Genomic DNA, 10,186 nt, shown 5'->3' on the forward strand with positions numbered 1-10,186 from the left:
TCACCACCTGCAGAATCACTCCTTTTTTGGGGGTGTCTTGCTAATTGCCTATAATTTCCACCTTTTGTCTATTCAATTTGCACAACAGCATGTGAAATTTATTGTCAATCAGTGTTGCTTCCTAAGTGGATAGTTTGATTTCACAGAAGTGTGATTGACTTGGAGTTACATTGTGTTGTTTAAGTGTTCCCTTTATTTTTTGAGCAGTGTATAAACACATGTAAAGTGTTGGTTTCATGAGCTGAAATACAAAATCCCAGAAATTGTCCATATGCACAAAAACATTTCTCTAAAATGTTGTGTAGAAATTTGTTTACATCCCCCTTAGTGAGCGTTTCGCCTTTGCCAAGATAATCCATCCACCTGACAGGTGTGGCATACCAAGAAGCTGATTAAACAGTATGATAATTACACAGGTGCACCTTGTGCTGGGGACAATAAAAGGCCACTATAATGTGCAGTTTTGTGACACAAGTTTTGGCGAAGTTTGGAATTGTCATGCTGACTGCTGGAATGTCCACCAGAGCTGTTGCCAGATAATAATGTTAATTTAATGCCTCCAGCGTCATTTTAGAGTATTTCGCAGTACGTCCAACCGGCCTCACAACTGCAGACTGTGTATGGCGTTGTGTGGGCGAGTGGTTTGCTGATGTCAACGTTGTGAACAGAGTGCCCCATTGTGGTGGTGGGTTTAGGGTATGGGCAGGCATAAGCTATGGACAATGAACACAATTGTATTTTATCGATGGCAATTTGAACAGGAGGAAGGGGCAGACAGGAGGTGAGCATATTACAGCACCCCTTGATATGGAGATGGAGCTTCTTAAAGGTTTACCCTGTCAATTAAACAATGTCAAAGGCTAAAGCTGTATTCTCAGACCCAATACTGTTGTGCCTGATTCACACTATAGCGCCAAACTGAGCTGTACTAGACTGGCCTGGTTCTGTATCCACCATTGAATGACATCATAATCCAAGGTTGGTTATGCGTTTACCATCTAATCATTGAGGGTTTGGGAGGGATAGTTAATCCTAGATCTATGGTTATGGGACATTTTTATTCAAAGTGTAATTAGCCACAACTCATTCAGGAAATTGATTTAGATAGTTTCCTGAATAAGTTGTCTGAGTAGAGATACAGTGGCTGGGAAACAGATTTCTGCCTTTAGATTCTCTCATTACAGGGTCTAGATCTTATCTGCAGATATAAGAACTCTGTTATACACTCTTGACCTCAAAAACTTGTCATAGCAGTGTGTGTGTCTGTGAGAAATATAATCAAGCCGGTCTTAGGCAAGGGAAAAGGAAAGGATCCGTTAACCACTCACATCTTATAACGTGCTATCGTTACAAAATCAGTATTCCATTACCATGGAAAAGGTAGAACACTGCTCCAAATCTCACTCATGGGAAAATTAGGAAAAGATCTGATGTCTCAATAAATGGATTCACATGGTTGGTCCAGCCACACACACACACACTCCCCAGATGCAGACCATGGCCAGGCAGTCTGTTTCTAATAGTGCCAGAACAGCCCAGATGGTTGGACGGTACTGCTCAGGGCTGATCCTCCCAGTCTGGACTAAAGGCTTGGCTCTTGGGTTGCGTCTCAAATGAAAGCCTATTTCCTACTTCGAACACACTTTTGACCAGAGCCTATAGTCCCCAGTAAAAAGTAGTGCACCATAAAGGGAACCATCCTTGGTCTCTGGTTGATACTCCTCTAAAAAATGTCCAACCTCCAGCGCAATGGTTTGTGACCGAAACGTGATATTCGTGGTAACGATAGGTTAGATCGATAGGAAGACAATAGATAGGTTACCAAAGTAAATTATGTCATTTAAGTGAGCTTTGTTTTGAATATTTTCATATTGATTATTATCATGAGTTTCTATGCTGTATTGTGTACGTGTGCTGCATGGTTCATTTGCAAAGGCAATTCATATCAGTAAGCCAGGAGAGTTGCTGTGAAACGGGCTCACGAGGCTGCTATTCCAACCAATCAGATAAAGGACGAGAAATTCTCAATCGATTGAAATCCAGTTGAAGTTGAGTTATCTGTTGTGGATGTACCACGGTATACAGCAAAACATTTGTTATGTGAGTGTGTACTCTACTTCATTTTATGTTCATTTTGAAAAGCAGGGCACTGTCTCTCATATTTGTTACATTCTAACAGACAGTTAGCTACACTTTTAAAAAATTGTCCCGTAATGTTTACAGTAAATTACTGTATAATCAACAGTAACATACTGTATAAACTGAATACAGTAGATTACCGTAAATTACATTGCATTGTGGGTAAAAAATACTACATAAAACACTAGCAGTTCACTTACTGTATTTGTGAATATTCAAACTAGAATGCCATACAAAAAGCACAAGGGCAGCAAAATCAAAGCACATCCTCTGAAGCAAGAGAAAATATATTATGAATGTAATATTTTATTACAATAGATTACAGTACCAGTAATGGTACTATCACTGGATTACAATAACAGCAAACACCATATAACATATTTTTCCCCCGTAACTTACTGGCAGCCAAGTTACTGTAAAACAACAATAGATTTTTGGGAATTGTTTTTAATATCTGTGTTTTTGATTTATTGTATGCTACCAAAAGATAAATAACATGCATGTTTCTAAACTAATCCAGTTAGTTAGATTTTTTGCACCTGTTACTGAAAGGGTTGTTCCAGGGACTTGATGTGTAAGTAGTCACCTCACAATGTTCCCTACCCTAACAGTCATTCTAAATGCAGGTTGCGGGTGAATAAATTCCAACTATTGGATATCCTAACTCTGGCTGGATTTCAATAGGAATTACATATCACTTTGCAAGTCAGCATAATGTGACTTGCAGGTAGGGTTGCAAAATTCTGATAACCTGGGAATTTTGGAAAAGTTTTCTGTGAAAACATCTGGTAATTTTGGGAAAGTTACTGGAATTTTCAAACCCTACTTGCAGACCTGATGTGGACTGTAAACATGTTTCAAGCCACTGTATTAGGGTAAAATTCGGCCCTCAAAATAAGGCCTAATGGAATACATATTGTATTGAGTTAAATAATGTCATTTTAATGATAACATATTCGCTTAGGATCTCACTTGGTGAAGGCCACAGGACTGAACATGGATGAATGCAACAACCGTGTCTTTAAATTGTAATTTTTTTAATCACCTTTATTTAACCAGGTAGGCCAGTTGAGAACGAAGTTCTTATTTACAACTGCAACCTGGCCAAGATAAAGCAAAGCAGTGTGACACAAATAACAACACAGAGTTACACATGGATTAAACAAACGTACAGTCAATAACACAATAGAAAAGTCCATATACAGTTTGTGCAAATGAAGTAAGATTAGGGAGGTAAGGCAATAAATAGGCCAAAGTGGCGAAATAATTACAATTTCGCAAATAAACACTGGAGTGATAGATGTGCAGAAGATGAATGTGCAAGTAGAGATACTGGGGTGCAAAGGAGCAAATAAAAATAAATAATAATAAATAAAAATATGGGGATGAGGTAGTTGGATGGGCTCTTTACAGATGGGCTATGTACAGGTGCAATGATCTGTCAGCTTCTCTGATAGCTGATGCTTAAAGTTAGTGAGGGATTTATGAGTCTCCAGCTTCAGTGATTTTTGCAATTCGTTCCAGTCATTGGCAGCAGAGAACTGGAAGGAAAGGCGGCCAAACGAGGAATTGGCTTTGGGGGTGTCCAGTGAAATATACCTGCTGAAGCACATGCTACGGGTGGGTGCTGCTATGGTGACCAGTGAGCTGAGATAAGGCGGGGCTTTACCTAGCAAAGACTTATAGATGACCTGGAGCCAGTGGGTTTGGCGACGAATATGAAGCGAGGGCCAGCCAACGAGAGCATATAGGTCGCAGTGGTGGGTAGTATATGGGGCATTGGTGACAAAACGGATGGCACTGTGATAGACTGCATCCAATTTGCTGAGTAGAGTGTTGGAGGCTATTTTGTAAATTACATCGCCGAAGTCAAGGATCGGTAGGATAGTCAGTGTTCGAGGGTATGTTTGGCAGCATGAGTGAAGGATGCTTTGTTTGCGAAATAGGAAGCCGATTCTAGATATAATTTTGGATTGGAGATGCTTAATATTTCCACATATTCTAAGTCAGAACCGTCCAGAGTAGTGATGCTGGGCGGGCAGGTGCGTGCAGCGATCGGTTGAAGAGCATGCATTTAGTTTTACTTGCATTTAAGAGCAGTTGGAGGCCACGGAAGGAGAGTTGTATGGCATTGAAGCTCATCTGGAGGTTACTTAGCACAGTGTCCAAAGAAGGGCCAGAAGTATACAGAATGGTGTCGTGTGCGTAGAGGTGGATCAGAGAATCACCAGCCGCAAGAGCGACATCATTGATGTTTACAGAGAAAAGAGTCGGCCCAAGAATTGAACCCTGTGGCACCCCCATAGAGACTGCCAGAGGTCCGGACAACAGGCCCTCCGATTTGACACACTGAACTCTATCTGAGAAGTAGTTGGCCTGGTATGGTTCCCAATCAGAGACAGCTGTCTATTGTATTCTCTGATTGGGGATCATATTTAGGCAGCCTTTTCCCACCTGTTTGTGGGATCTTGTTTTTGTGTAGTGCCTGTGAACACTGCATTTACTTCACGTTTCGTTTGTTCTGTATTGTTTTTGGTGAGTTTCATTTTATTAAAACATGTGGAACTCTACGCACGCTGCGCCTTGGTCCATTTCTATCAACGATCGTGACATAAATCATGTTTTTTGTGTGTTTTTTTGTGTGAACTCCTGGGAACTTTTCATATATAATATGTGAGAGGTAATATTTCGATTCGTTTTACACAATGGTATCAATTTCAAAGCGTTTCTCGAGTTTCATCCTTCTGCCATCGGAGTCGCAGTTTCTCATTTCTCCAGTTTATGTGCATACCTATGGGTCAAAGTCCATACATTCTCCCGTCAAGTTTGTTTTTCATAAATCCCAAAGTTTGCTTAGAAAGTGGCGTACGGCTTCTTTTGTACCTACGCAACATTTATAAATGAGCCCCCTGGAAAGGAGAAGTGGATCACAAGTGCATTCACTTTACTGGAAACAAACTGCCTTGGCTGTCGAGAAGCACTGACTTGGATCTGTGAGTTCTCCCCTTGTGTCACGTTCCTGACCTGTTTTGTATGTGTTAGTTGGTCAGGACGTGAGTTTGGGTGGGCAGTCTATGTTTTGTGTTTCTATGTTGGTTTAATGGGTACCTGATATGGTTCTCAATTAGAGGCAGGTGGTTTTCATCTCCTCTGATTGAGAATCATATTAAGGTAGGTGGTGTCACATTGTTTGTTTGTGGGTGGTTGTCTCCTGTGTCAGTGTCTGTATGTTACGCCACACGGGACTGTTTCGGTATCGTTCGTTCGTTTTGTATGTAGTCTGTTTCCTGTTCATGCGTTCTTCACGTTATATGTAAGTTCGTGTCCAGGTCTGTCTACATCGTTTATTTGTTTTGTAGTTTATCAAGTGTATTTCGTTTCGTCTTGTTTAATAAATCATTATGTCACATAACCACGCTGCATTTTGGTCGAATCACTACTCCTCCTCTTCGTATGAACCTTGCCTTGCCTCCTCTTGTCCTTTTCTCTCATTGTTTCCTCTCCTCATCTTGTCTTCTTGTCTCCTCTGCTTGTCTCCTTCTTTTGTCTCCTCTTCTTGTCTACTCTCCTTCATCCACACTGATGTGAAAGATCTGGACAATTCTGTTGTACCTACATTTTGGCCCAGGTTTTCTGCGCAACTCGAGATTATGTTAGCCCACTGAGCTAAAGCCAAGAGTTCATCTCTGAGTAGAAGCTAACACAAGCAGCACAATGTTCAGGTGTCGGACAAAGGTTACTCACCATCCCAGCATAGTTCACAGAACCAGCTCCTCTAGAGCAGGAGGAAAGTAAGGTGCTCATTGTGGTGGACCTCAGACACAGGGGCCTTTAGAAGACATCAACAGTTACAGTGGACCACAGTCTCAAATCCTTCCTTCACTCACACATATGCATGCAAGGGCACACACACATCTCATCTCCTGTCCCTGCCTAAGATCCTTCTCCTGTATGCAGAGCTTAACTCTGGCCAGGGACTTGAAAAGGGTATCCCTATTTCTCCACTCCTTTACCCTCCATAAGAGAACATTGTGGAGGTGACGTTACCTAATTGATTATGATTGGGCAAAAAACATTTATCAGATGGTTATAAGACATTATAAAGGGGTTATGCATGCTCACAAGAAGTCTTATAATGTATTATCTGCATTATAATTACTTATACCTGCAGGCTTTCTGTAAATTGTTATCAATTGGTGTTACTCTTTTTGTTATTGTTGAGTAGAATTCTGTAATTATATCATTGCACATTCAAATTCCCTCCAACTTTGTGAAGAAAATGTAACAATAGCAGCCCAAAATGATTCTTCATTGTAGTATATTGATCATACATCTCAAAAGACAAGCAAATCTATTCCAGGAAAAAAAGCAATAAATGCAATGTTCGACATCAAGTAAATAGCCGGCTAAATGAAGTCAATAGAATCGACAAGTGTTCCCAGGTTTGGCAAGGCGAGGCAGAGAGGAGTGCTTGACTGGAGTAGGCCACAGACGGCCATGATTGATTTAACTGGTTTAAGTGCCGAAGGACAAAATACTGTCAATGAGTCTCCATTAACGTCAGAAGAACTATTTTGCACTTTGTGTTATGATTTATGTACCATCCCCAGAGTCCCCTGTTGGTGTCCTGTGCCTGAGAAACGCAGTGTTTATTTACTGACGCACTTACAGGAAATTGTTTGATTTGACTTTCTGTTTCTGAATTGTTCAGCCTTCTGTTTCTGACGGTTCCACTCCACTGACTGTGATGGAACACACCAAGGCAGTAAAAGCTGTATTCATTTCCATTAATGGTGGGTCTGAGATTAATAATGACACTTGGATAATGTAGCAGAGACACATTTAGGTGTGTGTGTGCGTGCGTGCCACACTGGTATAATGTGTCTCTGTGGAATGAATGTAGGGTGGAAAGGGTCATGCACAAGATGATCAAGCACAACCCGTCTGACAGGTTTATCCTGGTAGGTGGATTTACATTTTTTTTTCTTTTTTCTTTGTCATCTTTTCCCAATTTAATTCCATCTCAATTTTAATTTAAGGGGCTTTATTGGCATGGCAAACATATGTTTACATTGCCAAAGCAAGAGAAATATGTAATAACCATAAATGAAATAAACAATAAAAAATTAACAGTAAACCCTTACCCTCACAAAAGTTCAAAAATAAAAAATACATTATAAAAGTCATTTTGTCTATATACAGTGTTGTAATGATGTGAAAATAGTCAAAGGGAATATAAACAAACATAAATATATGTTGTATTTACAATGGTGTTTGTTCTCCACTGGATGCCCTTTTCTTGTAGCAACAGGTCACAAATCTTTCTGCTGTGATTGCACATGGTGGTATTTCACCCAATAGATATGGGAGTTTATCAAACTTGGATTTGTTTTCAAATTCTTTGTGGGTCTGTGTAATCTGAGGGAAATATGTGTCTCTAATATGGTCATACATTTGACAGGAGGTTAGGAAGTACAGCTCAGTTTCCACCTCATTTTGTGGGTAGTGTGCACATAGCCTGTCTTCTCTTGAGTGCCAGGTCTGCCTTCAGCAGCCTTTCTCAATAGCAAGGCTATGCTCACTGAGTCTGTACATAGTCAAATATTTCCTTAATTGTGGGTCGGTCATAGTGGTCAGGTATTCTGCCGCTGTGTACTCTCTGTTTAGGGCCAAATAGCATTATACTGTAGTTTGCTCTGTTTTTTTGTCTCACTGAGTCTGTACATAGTCAAATATTTCCTTAATTGTGGGTCGGTCACAGTGGTCAGGTATTCTGCCGCTGTGTGCTCCCTGTTTAGGGCCAACCATTTTTTGGGGGTCAATTCTTTCCAATGTGTCAAGTAATTATATTTGAGTTTTCTCATGATTTGGTTGGGTCTAATTATGTTGCTGTCCTGTGACTCTGTGGGGTCTGTTTGTGTTTGTGAATAGAGCCCCAGGACCAGCTTGCTTAGGAGGCTCTTCTTCTGGTTCATTTCGCTGTAGGTGATGGCTTTGTTATGGAAGGTTTGTGAATCGCTTCCTTTTAGGTGGTTGTAGAATTTAACAGCTCTTTTCTAGATTTTGATAATTAGCGGGTATCGGCCTAATTCTGCTCTGCATGCATTATTTGGTGTTTTACGTTGTAAACTGAGGATATTTTTGCAGAATTCTGCAAAATGAGTCTCAAAATGAGTATCCATTTGGTGTTTGTCCTATTTTGTGAATTCTTGGTTGGTGAGCAGACCCCAGACCTCACAACCATAAAGGGCAATGGGTTCTATAACTGATTTAAGTATTTTTAGCCAGATACTAATTGGCATGTCGAATTTTATGTTCCTTTTGATGGCATAGAAGGCCCTTCTTGTCTCTCAGATCGTTCACAGCTTTGTGAAAGTTACCTGGCCGAGGTATGTATAGTTTCTTGTGTGCTCTAGGGCAACGGTGTCTAGATTGAATTTTGCATTCGTGGTCCTGGCAACTGGACCTTTTTTGGAACATTGTTATTTTTGTCTTACTGAAATTTACTGTCAGGGTCCAGGTCTGACAGAATCTGTGCAGAAGATCTAGGTGCTGCTATAGGCCCTCCTTGGTTTGGGACAGAAGCACCAGATCATCAGCAAACAGTAGACATTTGACTTCAGATTCTACTAGGGTGAGGTCAGGTGCTGCAGACTGTTCTAGTGCCCTCGCCAATTCGTTGATATATATGTTGAAGAGGGTGGGGATCGGGTTGCATCCCTGTCTCACCCCCCGGCCCCGTGGAAAGAAATGTGTGTGTTTTTTGCCAATTTTAACCGCACACTTGTTGTTTGTGTACATGTATTTTATAATGTCGTATGTTTTTCCCCCAACACCACTTTCCATCAATTTGTATGGCAGACCCTCATGCTAAATTGAGTCGAAAGCTTTTTTGAAATCAACAAAGCATGAGAAGATTTTGCCTTTGTTTTGGTGTGTTTGTTTGTTTGTTTGTTTGTCAATTACGGTGTGCAGGATGAATACGTGGTCTGTCGTGTGATAATTTGGTAAGAAGCCAATTTGACATTTGCTCAGTACATTGTTTTCACTGAGGAAATGTTTCCCCACATCTCCAGATTCCTACCACAAGCTCTGAACCTTTTCACCTGGATCATCGCAGCTAGCTAGCTGCTATCCGAGTGCCTACTCCTGACTAACGTCTCTGTCCCGAAGCAAGCACCAATTAGCCTGGAGCTAGCCTATGCTCGGCCCATCTCCCGGCTAGCTGAAGAGGTCCATCAGCCACTCCTTGGGCTACAATACCTATTTTGCCAATTGGCCTGGACCCCTTTTACTGCCGATACGGAACTCCGCCGATCCTTCACAACTGGTCTACCAACGTAATCCACCCGAGGGGGTTTTCAACAGGCTCCTCCGACGTGACGTACCCCGAATGCCCATCTGCTAGTCTGCTAGCAACGGCCTGCTAGCTGTCTAGAGCATATCGGACTGTTAGCTGAAGAGGTCCATCAGCCAATTTTCTTGGGCTACAATACTTATTTTGCCAATTGGCATGGACAATTTTACTACACGGAGCCCTGGCGATCCATCACGACTGATCTGCTAACGTAACCGCCCGAGGGGGCTACAACTGACTCTTCCATCGCGACATCCCCCTAAGGCCCTTCTGCTAGCCTGCTATCCCCGGCCTGCTAGCTGTCTGAATCGCTGTGTCTCCAGCCCACCTAGCTACTCACTAGACTCCATGATCACTCGGCTACGCATGCCTCTCCCTAATGTCAATATTCCTTGTCCATTGCTGTTTTGGTTAGGGATTATTGTCTTATTTCACTGTAGAGCTTCCAGCCCTGCTCAATATGCCTTAGCTAACCCTTCTGTTCCCCCTCCTACACATGCGGTGACCTCACCTGGTTTAAATGGTGTCTCTAGAGGCAATACCTCTCTCATCGTCACTCACTGCCTAGGTTTACATTGTATTCACATCCTACCATACCTTTGTCTGTACATTATGCCTTGAGTCTATTCTTCTGTGCCCAGAAACCTGCTTCTTTTACTCTCTGTTCCGAACGCACTAGACGGCCAGTTC

This window comes from Salvelinus fontinalis, chromosome 1 (assembly GCF_029448725.1).
Source record: "Salvelinus fontinalis isolate EN_2023a chromosome 1, ASM2944872v1, whole genome shotgun sequence".
NCBI classification, from domain to species: Eukaryota; Metazoa; Chordata; class Actinopteri; order Salmoniformes; family Salmonidae; genus Salvelinus; species Salvelinus fontinalis.